This window comes from Arachis ipaensis, chromosome B1, assembly GCF_059453495.1.
Source record: "Arachis ipaensis isolate K30076 ecotype BB chromosome B1, ASM5945349v1, whole genome shotgun sequence".
NCBI lineage: Eukaryota > Viridiplantae > Streptophyta > Magnoliopsida > Fabales > Fabaceae > Arachis > Arachis ipaensis.
In genome coordinates this window covers 47,425,340-47,441,308 of record NC_142436.1, presented here as the reverse complement: position 1 = coordinate 47,441,308, position 15,969 = coordinate 47,425,340, and the positions used below count along the sequence as shown (strand labels likewise).

Below are 15,969 nucleotides of genomic sequence, written 5' to 3'. Positions count from 1 at the left end.
GGCTACCTTTTTCACACCCTCTTCAGCAACTCTGCTCTTGTTTACCAACTCTGAGAAAGTTCTGATCTCCATTGGTCCCACTGAGCTAAAGATATCGCTCCGGAGTCCTCCTTCATACTTAATGCACTTCCATTCCTCAAAGTCTCCTGGAGCTCCCTGATACATACGGGAAAACCTTAATAGCTCCTCAAACTTGTCAGTATACTCGGATACGGACATAGCACCCTGCTTCAGCTGTAGTAACTCGAGATCCTTGGCCGTCCTGGCGGAATTCATAAAGTACTTTTTATAGAACTCATCCTGGAAGGCATCCCAGGTGATAGGGTCATCTCCCTGTTGCAGGAGATGTCGGACTCCTTGCCACCAATGCGATGCTTCCCCAGTGAGCAGATAGGTAGCAAACTCAACACACTGCCCTTCAGGTACCATCTGCGCTTGCAATCCTCGCTCCACAGCCTGAAACCAGGTATCAGCTTCAGTCGAACTAGTGGTTCCCTTGAAATTAGGTGTATTAACCATCAAGAAGGTTGCCAGTGTCATCGGGCCCTAAGCTCCACTTCCGTCATTGCCATGGTTGTTCATCTTTTGTCCAAGGGCCGCAGCAGTGGCCTGCATAGCAGCAGCCATATTCTCCAACGCCGCCATAAAATCTACTGGGTTATTTGGGTTAACTCCCGGTCCTTGAGTACCAGTACAACCTCTCCCGCGACCTCGACCGCGTCCACGAGTCGCCATCTGGTTCCTATACACACCAAACAATCGATATTAAGTTGATCAGTCTCAATATCGAAAGTCTAGTGCTTCAAAGTCCCAAATGCATACTCATGAATATTTATGCCAGTTATATCAATTAGATATCCTAATAGCACATAACACACATACAGAGGATGCACAGAAGCATAGTCAGTCCATCCCTCAGGCTCTACAGGAACGAATGGCTCTGATATCATAATGTAATACCCTACCATACAGAGTCTTATGCTTAAGTCATAAGACAGAGGTGGCAAGGTATTACGACCTTTAAAAATATAGAAAGTAGTACATATAGTATTGTGAAGAATGATTATAAGTAGGAGCCTTGAAGAAAAGGGTAAAACAAAACCGTTAAATTGAAAAGCGCAACACTCCGATCGAGAACGTAACAAAACCGACAAGAGATAGACTAACGCAATACCATAAACAAAGAGTACCAAAAATACGAATAACAAAACTCAAGACCCGATTTGCGAAGATAACTGGTCCGAGCATAAAAGTATATACAAATATATACATACATATATATATATATATATATATATATATATATATATATATATATATATATAAAGCAAGAAATCCAAAGGGTGAAATACAAAACCTATTCTCCAAAACAACCTCTAAGAGGAGTCAAAATAGTATATTTATATACATTATTTAGTGGAGATAAAAGTATCTAAGTGAAAACATGAAACCAAAGTAAAGTCCCAAGAAACAAGGATCTTCGCTAATCTAGAAGTCTCCAGCATGCCTCAGCAAGGAGCCTTACGTCCTGCATCTGAAAACCACAAAATCTGCATGGGTGAGAACCGGAGGTTCTTAATATGGTAACAGTACCCACATATCTAACATGTAATGTCCTGGGAAAGCCGAAGGCAATCGTAGAACTTCCACCAGATAAATCAAAGCTTATAAACAGACTAAACCATAAATGGCAACTGACGAAAGATCTTTAGTCTAACTAATACTTCCCTTTCCAAATCCTACAGACCTCCCAACCACCAACAGTAATATAATATGGCAAACACAATTATATCAGATAAGAAGATATACAGATAGGAAGCAGATATGACACTTGGACAACTAGCAGGTAAAATGCAGTCAATTAGGCAATTCCAAAAAATTCACATAGTATGCATATGATGAATGCCTGTCCTAATGGCTGATTAGTCTCATCTGTCGATTATAAATCCAACCCGATAAGTCCTGGTAGCTAACCATTGGACTGTCCCTCTATCATGCATCCCTAACTCGAGTTATACTCAATCATAAATCATAGTTCATATCCAACACCCTCACTGGTGTATATTCACGGGGGCGAGCTCATCCGGAACTTTCACAGTGTCCGGCCACACTTACGACATAGGGTCAGCAGAGTATCGAGTCTCCACCTGGAGCACATGGTGGCTAGCCATTGCTTTCTCTTAGGAAAACTCTATCTCAGATAGTGGAAGTGCAACATTCACATTTCATTCAATAAGCATATATATGCAATCATATTCAGCCATAATTCAATAATGGCTCAGCCATAATTCAATGATGGCTCAGCCATAATACGGCAGTAATTTAGCCATCCGGCTCATAATTCGATCCATAACCAGCCAATTCATTAACAATTACAGTTTACAGCCCTTCGGCTCATGGCATATAAGGCACTTCCACCACCATCCTCTGTATCTCATACAATTCTCTTTGATCATCATTGATCATTAATTCTCCCATTTTCTTCATTCATAAGTTACCACATTTCCTAGCTTCTTCCCATTGCTAGGCATATCATAATAATTTAAGACATAAGGGGGTGAGATCGGAGGCTTAGAAGTATGAAATTTGGCTTTGAAAACTAAAAAATTAACTTTGGAATGAAAACTGGGTCACACGTGCGCGTTGCCCACGTGCACGCGTGAAATGCATCAAGATACAGCGACGCGTACGGGTCCCTCCACGTGTACGCGTGGATGGGAGAAAACTCAAGTGATGCCTACGCGTCAGCCACGCATACACGTGGATGCGCTTTGTGCCCCAGGCACAAAACCAACACAACTCAGGCACAACTTTCTGGAATTTAGCTGGGCCAATTGAATTCGCTCATCGACGCGTACGCGTGGGTAGTGAATATTTGAAAATGACGCGTGCGCGTCGGCCACGCCTACGCGTGGGAGTGCTTTCTGCCAAAAATTTTTCTAAGTTAAAAAGCTGCAGAATTCACAGTTTCAAACCTGCCCAATCTTCCGACGGGCATAACTTCTCTGTTTCAAATCATTTTCCACCCATTCTTCGAACGATATAAACATCCCGGATCCATTTCATTTCTAAACAAGTTTGGTACAAAACGGGGATCCGAAGTCCAAGTTATGCTCCGTCGAAGTATGCCCAAAAACTACAGTTTCATACAAAACCACAAAGTGCCTTTTCAAAACAAACCAATTCCAACCCTTTTCAAAATCAACCAAAACATACCAAAAAAATCAACCTCAAGCCTCCTCAACTCATACATTGACATTTTTATCAAATTATAACCCACCAATCCATCATTTTAACCAATCTCAACCAAGTAACTCAACTTCAAACACAATATCATAATATACATATTTTCTCATTCCAATTCCCAATAATATAATTTCTAATCAACCATTAATACACACAATCAATATCACCCTCACCATCAATATGGCTTCACCCACAATTCAACCTCAACCAATCATCAAGCATATATCGAAACATGCATATCTCTCATACATTTCCCCCATCAAACATCAATATTCATTAATCACATACATAATCACATAATTTATCACATAATTTACACCACATTACATTTTAGATACAGGAAACCGAGATCATACCTTAGCCAATTTCTCCACTTATTCCGGAGCACTTCCAAATCACTTTTCCACAAGCTCTCAAGGTCTCAACACCACTAAAAATAGATTTTTATCATACCAAAACCCTTTTTCAAGCTTTCCAAAACCTCAATCAAGCTTCAATATTCACATACACACTATCTAAGCTACAATTATCACATTCAAACATAACAACTCAATACCCAACATCATAAACCAACAAATTCCACTAGGATTGAGAATCTTACCACACCCAAGGATAAAGGAGACAAGATTTCTCTTCTCCTACAAGCTAGTTGGGTCCTATAACATCAAAGAGTCCAAAATCTCAATACTTTTCACCCAAAAATTCGAATTTAAGGCTGAGAAAAGTGGACTAGATTCGTGGCTTACCTCAAGAATAAAGTAGTGGATTTTGTAGAGTTCGTCGCGGTGAACGCATGGCCGTAAACGGTGTGACAATCGGAGCTCCGGATCAAAAGTTATGGTGGTTTGATGATCAAATGAGAGGTAGAACTTGGAGAGAGTGTTCTTCCCCTCTCATTCTCATTTTCAGCGTGTTTGATGCTTTAGTGAGGAGAGAGAGTTCTGAAATGAGGGTTTTAGGTTTAGTTTGGTAGGGCCAAGGGCCCAATATAGGTCCGGTTGGCCCTGTTTGGCCCATTCAGTCGAATCTTGGCCGATTTCTATAAAATTGGTATCAAAATTCTCGTCTCAATCTCCTCTATCATATTAAGCCATAAAAATAACATTTTTGGCTTTCTAGAATAAATTCTCATTTATGGGCTAATTAGTCATCAATTAACCAGGTTTTACATTCTACCCACCTAATTGGGAATTTTGCCTACAAAATTCAAATTCAATTACTTGAAAATAAGTGCGGGTAATCAGTTCACATCTCCGACTCAAGCTCACAAGTGTGCTCCTCAACACCGGCTCGACTCCATGCCACTTTGACTAACGAAACCTCTTTCCCATGCAACCGTTTGATACTCGTGTCGTCAATTCTGACTGGAGCCACTGGAAGCATCAAAGCCACTGGAAGCGTCAAATCTTCTTTTAACTGAACAGATTCAGGTTCTAACACATGGCTAGCATCAGGAGTATACTTTCGAAGCTACGACACGTAAAATACGTCGTGCAGGTTCGAAAGGTGAAGTAGTAGAGCCATCCGATATGCCACTGGTCCAACCCTCTCCAGGATCTGAAACGGACCGATGTAGCAAGGATTCAACTTCTTCGCTTTAATTGCCCTACCTACTCCTGTGGTTGGAGTAGCCTTAAGGAAAACATGGTCTCCTTCCTCAAATTCCTAGGGCTTTGGCCTCTGATCGGCGTAACTTTTCTGACGACTCTACCCAGTGAGTATCCTATCTCAGATTTTCTTGACTTGTTTAGTGGTATCAGCTATCATCTCCGGCCCCAACAAGCTTTTCTCCGTAGCTTCATACCAACATAGCGGAGATTGACATTTCCTCCCATATAAAGCCTCAAACGGAGACATTTCGATGCTCGCATGGTAGCTATTATTGTATGCAAACTCTATTAACGGCATATATCGATCCCAACTCGCCGGTTGGTCCAAAACACAAGCACTCAACATATCATCTAGTGTTTGGATCGTCCTCTCAGATTGACCATCTGTCTGAGGATGGTAAGCCGTACTCAAGCTTAATCGGTTTCCGAAAGCCTTCTGAAATGCACCCCAAAATCTTGAAGTGAAACAAGGATCTCTATCAGAGATTATAGTAGTAGGTACACCATGAAGTCTCACAATCTCCTTTATGTATAACCGTGCTAGCTCCTCAAGGGTGTAATTCATCCGAATGGGTAAAAAGTGAGCTGACTTCGTCAGTCGGTCTACGATCACCCAGACAGCATCAAAACCGGCCCTAGTCCTTGGCAATCCAAACACAAAGTCCATCGCAATGCTCTTCCATTTCCATTGCGGAACTCCTAAAGGTTGCAACATCCCGGAAGGTCTCTGGTGTTCGATCTTTACTTTCTGATAGGTTAAGCACTTTGAGACATACTCCGCCACATCATTCTTCATACCCGGCCACTAAAGCATCGCCTTTAAATCATGGTACATCTTAGTACTCCCCGGGTGAATTGAGAATCCGCTTTTGTGTGCTTCCTTTAAGATATCTTGTCCAAAGTGCCAACATCCGGCACAATGATCCTATTTGTTCATACACCGGTCCGAGCTATAAGATCCGAGATGATTTAAAGCAAATTGGCCGACCTCTTGGAAGGTTGGTCCCTTACCGATCTCTTGAAAGGTTGGCTCATTACCGACCTCTTGGAAGGTTGGTCCATTACCGACCTATTGAAAGGTTGGTTCATTACCGACCTCTTGGAAGGTTGGTCCATTACCGATCTCTTCACAAAGAGCTCGGCCAAATCACTATAAGGCCAAAAGCAGGCCCAAAGCAAAGGATCCCCGTTCACCAAAAGGCGGTGGACTAAAAGATAAAGATCTCCTCCACAAAAAGATAAGATAAGATAACAAACTTATCTCAAGGAAGATCACTCCCCACTACTATAAATACACCGAAGCACCCAGGTATAACTCATACTCTGATTCTACACAAAAACTTGCTGAAAGCCCATGCTAACATAAGCATCGGAGTCTCTTGCAGGTACCACCACCCTCCGGTGATCCAGGATCAGCAGCTGATGAGCGGATAATTTATACCCTTTTTGGCATTGTTTTTACATAGTTTTTAGTATGTTTTAATTACTTTTTATTATATTTTTATTAGTTTTTATTCAAAAATCAAATTTCTGGACTTTACTATGAGTTTGTGTATTTTTTTGTAATTTCAGGTATTTTCTGGTTGAAACTGAGGGACCTGAGCAAAGATTCAGAGGCTAAAAAATGACTGCAGATGTTGTTGGATTCTGACCTCCCTGCACTCAAAGTGGATTTTCTAGAGCTACAGAAGCTCATTTGGCGCGCTCTTAATTGCGTTAGAAATTAGACATTCTGGGCTTTCCAGAAATATATAATAGTCCATACTTTTTCTCGAGATTTGATGGCCCAAACTGGCGTTCAAAGTCATCCTAAAACATCTTGGCGTAAAACGCCCAAACTGGCACCAAAGCTGGCGTTTAACTCCAGGAACAGCCTATGCACGTGTAAAGCTCAATGCTCATCCCAAGCACACACTAAGTGGGCCCCGAAAGTAGATTTCTGCACTATCTGCACTTAGTTACCCCCTTTCTGTAACCCTAGATTACTAGTTTAGTATAAAAACTACTTTTAGAGATTTATTTTATGTCATTGGTTAATCTTAGGCTGTTGTTCACATTTGGAGGCTGGCCTCATGGCCATGCCTAGACCTTTCACTTATGTATAATCTACGGTGGAGTTTCTACACCCCATAGAATAAGGTGTGGAGCTCTGCTGTTCTTCATAAATTAATGCAATTACTACTGTTTTTCTATCCAATTCACGCCTACTTCTTCTCCAAGATATACTCTTGTACTTAATTCATTTAAGTCAGAATGAAGGGGTGACCCGTGACAATCACCCAATCTTCGTTACTCGCTTAGCCAAGGTCGCGTGCCTGACAACCACAAAGCGATCTACATGATGTTCAACGTAGTCATTGGACGATAGCTGGAGTATATTCTCTTGGGTTTCTAATCTAAGATTAGAACCTTTGTGGTATAGGCTAGAATAAAGGTAGCATTCCTGGGATCCAGAAAGTCTAAACCTTGTCTGTGATATTCCGAGTAGGATCTGGGAAGGAATGACTGTGACGAGCTTCAAACCTACGAATGTGGGGCACAAGTGACAGTGTGCAAAAGGACAATGGTCCTATTCCGACGCTAGCGGGAACTGACAGATGATTAGCCCTGCGGTGACAGCGCAGATGGATTTATTTTCATCTGAGAGGATCATAGAGCTTGCCATGGAAGGAGGTAATGCATAGTTGGAAGAACGCAATAGGAAAGCAGAGGTTCTGAAGCAACAAAGCATCTCCAGACGCTTATCTGAAATTCCTACCTATGAATTACATAAGTATTTCTATCCTATTTTATATTTTATTTATCTTTAATTATCAAAAATTTATAACCATTTGAATCCGCCTGACTGAGATTTATAAGGATGACCATAGCTTGCTTCAAGCCGACAATCTCCGTGGGATCGACCCTTACTCACGTAAGGTTTATTACTTGGATGCCCCAGTGCACTTGCTGGTTAGTTGTGCGGAGTTGTGAAAAAGAGTTGAGATTATGATCGTGCGTACTAAGTTGTTGGCGACGTTGAGATCACAATTTCGTGCACCAAATTTTTGGCGCCGTTGCTGGGGATTGTTCAAGTTTGGACAACTGACGGTTCATCTTGTTGCTCAGATTAGGTAATTTTATTTTAATTTTAAGCTTTTTGTTTTTATTCTTTTTATTTTCAAAAAATTCAAAAAAAAAATTCTATTTTGTTCTTCAGAATTTTTAAGAATGAATTCTAGAGTTTCAGATGATGCTTTTATCATCACAGGAGCTAGTTGATTCCCATCAATTTGGCTGTTGTATGTAATGTCCTGCTGAAGCTTGGCTAGCCATGTCTAATCTTTTTTAGACTGAAGTTTTAGACTAACATTGCATGATTCCTGGAATTCGTATTAAAAATTTTGAATTTCTTTATTTTCTTTTCCAAATTAATTTTCGAAAAATCCAAAAAAAAATTTCATCAAATCAAAAAAACCAAAAATTTTGTGTTTCTTGTTTGAGTCTAGTGTCAAATTTTAAGTTTGGTGTCAATTGTATCTTTTTAATTTTTCTTTAAATTTTCGAAGAACACATGCATGGAACTGTTCTTCATGATCTTCCAGTTGTTTTTAATGATTTTCCTTGTTTGATCTTTGCATTTTCTTGTTTTGTGTCTTTTCTTGTTTTTCATATGCATTCTTGAATTATTAGTGTCTATAGAATAAAAATTTTTTAAGTTTGGTGTCTTGCATATTTTTCTTTTCTTAAAAATTTTCAAAAATAAGTTCTTGGTGTTCATCTTGACATTCAAAGTGTTCTTGGTGTTCATCTTGACATTCAAAGTGTACTTGCATGCATTAGTTGTTTTGATTTTAATTTTTCATGTTTTGTGTCATTTTTATATTTTTCTCTCCTCATTAAAAATAAAAAATAAAAAATATCTTTTCCTTATTTTGCTCATAAATTTCAAAATTTTGAATTGATTTAGTCAAAAGTTTTAAAATTTGATTGTTTCTTGTTAGTCAAGTCAAAATTTCAATTTAAAAATTCTATCTTTTTCAAATCTTTTTCAAAAATCAAATCTTTTTCATTTTTTTATTATTTTCGAAAACTTTTAAAATTTGATTTTCAAAATCTTTTTCTTATTTTTACTTCATATTTTCGAAATTAATGCTAACATTTAATGTTTTGATTCAAAAATCTCAAGTTGTTACTTGCCTATTAAGAAAGGATCAATCTTTGAATTTTAAAATCATATCTTTTAGTTTCTTGTTAGTCAAGTAATCAACTTTAATTTTCAAGAATAAAATCTTTTTAATTTCCTTTTCAAATCTTTTTCAAAATAGAATTTCAATCATATATTTTTCAAAATCAATTTCAAAATCTTTTCTAACTTCTTATCTTTTCAAAAATTGATTTTCAAATCTTTTTCAATTAACCACATAACTACTTTTCTCTCTCCAATTTTCGAAAATCACTAACCACTTTTTTAAAATTCTTTTTAATTAACTAATTATTTTAAATTTTAATTTAATTTTATTCCTTTTTATAATTTTTGAATTATAACTAATAATTAAAATAAAAACAAAAATATTTTCTTTTTATTTTAATTTAAAATTCGAATTCTCTCTCCCTCATCTCTTTCTATTTATTTATTTATTTATTTATTTACTAACACTTCTCTTCTTATAATTCAAACCCTTTCTCCCTTTCTGTGTTCGAATTCTTCATCTTCTCTCTTCTTCATTCTACTCTTCTATTCTTCTACTCACATAAAGGAATCTCTATACTGTGACATAGAGGATTCCTATTCTTTTCTGTTCTCTTCTTTTTCATATGAGCAAGACCAAGGATAAGAACATTCTTGTTGAAGCTGATCCGGAACCTGAAAGGACTCTAAAGAGGAAGCTAAGAGAAGCTAAGACACAACACTCTGGAGAGGACCTGACAGAATTTTTCGAAAAAGAAGAAAAGATGGCCAAACCCAACAACAATGGTGGAGATGCAAGGAAGATGCTTGGTGACTTTATTGCACCCTCTTCTGACTTTTGTGGAAGGAGCATCTCAATTCCTGCAATTGGAGCAAACAACTTTGAGCTTAAGCCTCAATTAGTTTCTCTGATGCAGCAGAACTGCAAGTTTCATGGACTTCCATTGGAAGATCCTCATCAGTTTTTAGCTGAATTCTTGCAAGTCTGTGATACTGTTAAGACCAATGGGGTTAATCCTGAGGTCTACAGACTTATGCTTTTCCCTTTTGTTGTAAGAGACAAAGCTAGGTCATGGTTGGACTCACAACCTAAAGATAGCCTGAACTCTTGGGAAAAGTTAGTCAATGCTTTCTTGGCCAAATTCTTTCCACCTCAGAAGTTGAGCAAGCTTAGAGTGGAAGTTCAAACCTTCAGACAGAAGGAAGGTGAATCCCTCTATGAAGCTTGGAAAAGATACAAGCAATTGATCAGACGGTGTCCTTCTGACATGTTTTTAGAATAGAGCTTCATATGTATATTCTATGATGGTCTGTCTGAATTGTCCAAGATGTCATTGGACCACTTTGCTGGAGGATCTCTTCATCTGAAGAAGAAGCCTACAGAAGCCCAGGAACTCATTGAAATGGTTGCAAATAACCAGTTCATGTACACTTCTGAAAGGAATCCCGTGAATAATGGGACAACTCAGAAGAAAGGAGTTCTTGAGATTGACACTCTGAATGCCATACTGGCTCAGAATAAAATATTGACTCAGCAAGTCAATATGATTTCTCAGAGTCTGTCTGGAACGCAAGCTGCATCAGGAAGTACTAAGGAAGCTTCCTCTGAAGAAGAAGCTTATGATCCTGAGAATCCTAGAATGGAAGAGGTGAATTACATGGGAGAATCCTATGGAAACACCTACAACCCTTCATGGAGGAATCATCCTAATCTCTCATGGAAGGATCAACAGAAGCCTAATCAAGGCTTCAGTAATAATAATGGTGGGAGAGCATGGTTTGGCAATAACAAACCTTTTCCATCATCTTTTCAGCAACAGACAGAGAATTCTAAGCAGAGCCACTCTGACTTAGCAACTGCAGTCTCTGATCTATCTAAGACCACTCTCAGTTTCATGACTGAAGTAAGGTCCTCCATTAGAAATTTGGAGGCACAAGTGGGTCAGCTGAGTAAAAGAGTTACTGAAATCCCTCTTAGTACTCTCCCAAGCAATACAGAAGAGAATCCAAAAAGAGAGTGCAAGGCCATAACTATAACCAACATGGCCGAACCTGGAGAGGAAGAAAAGGCAGTAATTTTCAGTGAGGAAGACCTCAATGGATGTTCACTGGCCTCCAAGGAGTTCCCTAATGAGGAACCAAAGGAATCTGAGGCTCATGTAGAGATCATAGAGATTCCACTGAACTTACTGCTGCCATTCATGAGTTCTGATGAGTATTCTTCCTCTGAAGAGGATGAAGACATTATTGAAGAGCAAGTTGTTCAATATCTAGGAGAAATCATGAAGCTGAATACCAAGTTATTTGGTAATGAGACTTGGGAGGATGAACCCCCATTGCTCATCAATGAACTAAATGATCTGGTTCAACTGAAATTACCTCAGAAGAAACAGGATCCTGGAAAGTTATTAATACCTTGTACCATAGGCACCATGACCTTTAAGAAGGCTCTGTGTGACATTGGGTCAAGTATAAACCTCATGCCCCTCTCTGTAATGGAGAAACTAGGGATCTTTGAGGTACAAGCTGCTAAAATCTCACTGGAGATGGCAGATAATTCAAAAAAACATACTTATGGACTTGCAGAGGATGTCTTAGTGATGGTTGAAGGCTATTACATCCCTACTAACTTCATAATCCTAGATACTGGGAAGGAAGAGGATGAATCCATCATTCTTAGAAGACCCTTCCTAGCCACAGCAAGAGCTATGATTGATGTGGACAGAGGAGAGTTAGTCCTTCAAGTGAATGAGGACTACCTTGTGTTTAAGGCTCAAGGATCTTCTTCTGTAACCATGGAGAGGAAGCATAAAAAGCTTCTCTCAATACAGAGTCAAACAGAGCCTCTACACTTAACTTCTAAGTTTGGTGTTGGGAGGCCAACATCAAGATTTGAGTCTCTGTGAAGCTCTCTAAGAGCTTCACTGTCAAGCTACTGACATTAAAGAAGCGCTTATTGGGAGGCAACCCAATGTTATTTAATTATATTTATTTATTTTCCATTGTTATTTTATGTTTTCTTTAGGTTGATGATCATGTGAAGTCACAAAAATAACTGAAAAACCAAAAACAGAATGAAAAATAGCATTAAAAATAGCACACCCTGGAGGACAAGCTTACTGGCGTTTAAACGCCAGTAAGGATAGCAGAATGGGCGTTTAATGCCCAGCTTGGCGTTAAACGCCAGAAATGGGCATCTGGCTGGCGTTTAATGCTAGAAATGGGCAACAGAGTGGCGTTTAACGCTAGGAAAGGTAGCAGAGCTGGCGTTAAACGCCAGAATTGGCACAGAATGGGCGTTTAGACACCAGAATGGTGTAGGGACTCGAATTCCTTGACACCTCCAGACCTGTGGACCCCATAGGATCCCCACCTATCCTACTTCTTCTTTTCTCTTCTTCACACCTTTCTATAACACTCTTCCCCATACACCCTTGACCAATCACCTCAATACCTCTTCCCCAAACACCATTCACCTATCAAATCTTACCCTCTTCTCCATACTCTCTTCACCACTCACATCCATCCATCATAAAATCCCACCTATCTCACCATTCAAATTCAAACCATTTCCCTCCCAACCCCCCCTCTCTTACCCTATAAATACCCCTCCTCACTACCTTTAATTTCACACAACATACACACTACAACCCACCTTGGCCGAACCTACACCAACCCTCCATCTCCTCCATTTCTTCTTCTTCTACTCTTTTCTTTCTTCTTTTGCTCGAGGACGAGCAAATCTTCTAAGTTTGGTGTGGGAAAAGCTAAAGCTTTTTGTTTTTTCATAACCATTAATGGCACCTAAGGCCGGAGAAACCTCTAGAAAAAGGAAAGGGAAGACAATTGCTTCCACATCCGAGTCATGGGACATGGAAAGATTCATCTCAAAGGTCCATCAAGACCACTTCTATGAAGTTGTGGCCAAGAAAAAGGTTCTCCGAGGTCCCCTTTAAGCTCAAAAAGAGTGAATATCCGGAGATCCGACATGAAGTTCGAAGAAGAGTTCAAGAGTTCTATGCCAATGCATGGATCACTAAGAACCATGACCAAAGTGTGAACCTGAACCCAAAGAATTGGCTTACAATGGTTCGGGGGAAATACTTGGATTTTAGTCCGAAAAATGTGAGGTTAGCATTCAACTTGCCAATGATGCAAGGAGATCCTCACCCTTTCACTAGAAGGGTCAACTTTGATCAAAGGTTAGACCAAGTTCCTAGGGACATTTGTGTGGAAGGTGCTCAATGAAAGAGAGATTCAAGAGGCAAGCTGGTTCAACTAAGAAGGCTTGACCTCAAACCCGTGGCTAGGGGGTGGTTGGAGTTTATCCAACGCTCTATAATTCCTACTAGCAACCGGTCTGAAGTTACTGTAGACCGGGCCATCATGATCCATAGTATCATGAATGGAGAGGAAGTAAAAGTTCATGAGATCATATCCCTAAAACTCTACAAGGTGGCGGACAAGTCTTCTACTTTGGCAAGGTTAGCCTTCCCTCATCTCATTTGTCACCTATGCAATTCAGCTGGAGTTGTCATAGAGGAAGATATCCTCATTGAAGAGGAGAAGCCCATCACTAAGAAAAGTATGGAGCAAACAAGAGAGCCCACTCATGGACCTCAACAAGAGCATGAGGAAATTCCTCATCATAAAATCCCTGAGATGCCTCAAGGGGATGCACTTTCCTCCACAAAACTATTGGGAGCAAATCAACACCTCCCTAGGAGAATTAAGTTCCAACATGGGACAACTAAGGGTGGAGCACCAAGAGCACTCCATCCTCCTCCATGAAATTAGAGAAGACCAAAGAGCCATGAGGGAGGAGCAACAAAGGCAAGGAAGAGACATTGAGGAGCTCAAGCACTCCATAAGATCTTCAAGAGGAAGAACTAGCCGCCATCATTAAGGTGGACCCGTTCTTTAATTTCCTTGTTCTTATTTTTCTGTTTTTCGAAAATTTTGCTTCATGTCTTATCTATGTTTGTGTCTTTATTACATGATCATTAGTGTCTAGTGTCTATGTCTTAAAGTTATGAATGTCCTATGAATCCATCACCTTTCTTAAATGAAAAATGTTTTTAATTGCAAAAGAACAAGAAGTACATGGATTCGAATTCTATCTTGAAATTAGTTTAATTATTTTGATGTGGTGGCAATACTTTTTGTTTTCTGAATGAATGCTTGAACAGTGCATATTTTTGAATTTGTTGTTTATGAATGTTAAAATTGTTGGCTCTTGAAAGAATAAAAAAAAGGAGAAATGTTATTTGATAATCTGAAAAATCATAAAATTGATTCTTGAAGCAAGAAAAAGAAGTGAACACAAAAGCTTGTAGAAAAAAAAAAGAGAGAAAAATAAAGAAAAAAAAGAAAAAGCAAGCAGAAAAAGCCAATAACCCTTTAAACCAAAAGACAAGGGTAAAAAGGATCCAAGGCTTTGAGCATTAATGAATAGGAGGGCCCACAGGAAAAAAATCCTGGCCTAAGCGGCTAAACCAAGCTGTCCCTAACCATGTACTTGTGGCGTGAAGGTGTCAAGTGAAAAGCTTAAGACTGAGCGGTTAAAGTCATGGTCCAAAGCAAAAAGAGTGTGCTTAAGAGCTCTAGACACCTCTAACTGGGGACTCTAGCAAAGCTGAGTCACAATCTGAAAAGGTTCACCCAATTATGTGTCTGTGACATTTATGTATCCGGTGGTAATACAGGAAAACAAAATGCTTAGGGTCACGGCCAAGACTCATAAAGTAGCTGTGTTCAAGAATCAACATACTGAACTAGGAGAATCAATAACACTATCTGAATTCTGAGTTCTTATAGAAGCCAATCATTCTGAACTTCAAAGGATAAAGTGAGATGCCAAAACTGTTCAGAAGCAAAAAGGCTACAAATCCTGCTCATCTAATTTGAAGCTAATCTTCATTGATAAGTTTAGAATTCATTGTATATTCTCTTCTTTTTATCCTATTTTGTTTTCAATTGCTTGGGGACAAGCAATAATTTAAGTTTGGTGTTGTGATGAGCGGATAATTTATACCCTTTTTGGCATTGTTTTTACATAGTTTTTAGTATGTTTTAATTACTTTTTATTATATTTTTATTAGTTTTTATTCAAAAATCACATTTCTGGACTTTAATATGAGTTTGTGTATTTTTCTGTAATTTCAGGTATTTTCTGGTTGAAATTGAGGGACCTGAGCAAAAATCTGATTCAGAGGCTGAAAAAGGACTGCAGATGCTGTTAGATTCTGACCTCCCTGTACTCGAAGTGGATTTTCTGGAGCTATAGAAGCCCAATTGGCGTGCTCTCAATTGCGTTGGAAATTAGACATTCTAGTCTTTCCAAAAATATATAATAGTTTATATTTTCCCAAGATTTGATGGCCTAAACTGGCGTTCAAAGTCAACCTAAAACATCTTGGTGTAAAACGCCCAAACTGGCACCAGAATTGGAGTTAAACGCCCAAACTGGCACCAAAGCTGGCGTTTAACTCCAGGAACAGCCTATGCACGTGTAAAGCTCAATGCTCAGCCCAAGCACACACCAAGTGGGCCCCGAAAGTAGATTTCTGCACTATCTGCACTTAGTTACTCACTTTCTGTAACCCTAGATTACTAGTTTAGTATAAAAACTACTTTTAGATATTTATTTTATGTCATTGGTTAATCTTAGGCTGTTGTTCATGTTTGGAGGCTAGCCTCACGGCCATGCCTAGACCTTTCACTTATGTATAATCTACGGTGGAGTTTCTACACCCCATAGATTAAGGTGTGGAGCTCTGCTGTTCTTCATGAATTAATGCAATTACTATTGTTTTTCTATCCAATTCACGCCTACTTCTTCTCCAAGATATACTCTCGTACTTAATTCAATTAAGTCAGAATGAAGGGGTGACCCGTGACAATCACCCAATCTTCGTTACTCGCTTAGCCAAGGTCGCGTGC

The 15,969-nt window shown here is 39.1% G+C and overlaps 1 non-coding gene across 1 annotated transcript; it reads right to left on the bottom strand.

Annotated features, from left to right (window-relative positions):
- Positions 1–10,193: 10,193 nt before the first annotated feature.
- On the bottom strand, positions 10,194–10,297 carry LOC148576466 (small nucleolar RNA R71). Its single transcript, XR_015904263.1, has one exon. It is a non-coding gene; the product is annotated as a small nucleolar RNA R71 (small nucleolar RNA).
- Between the last annotated feature and the right edge of the window lie 5,672 nt (positions 10,298–15,969).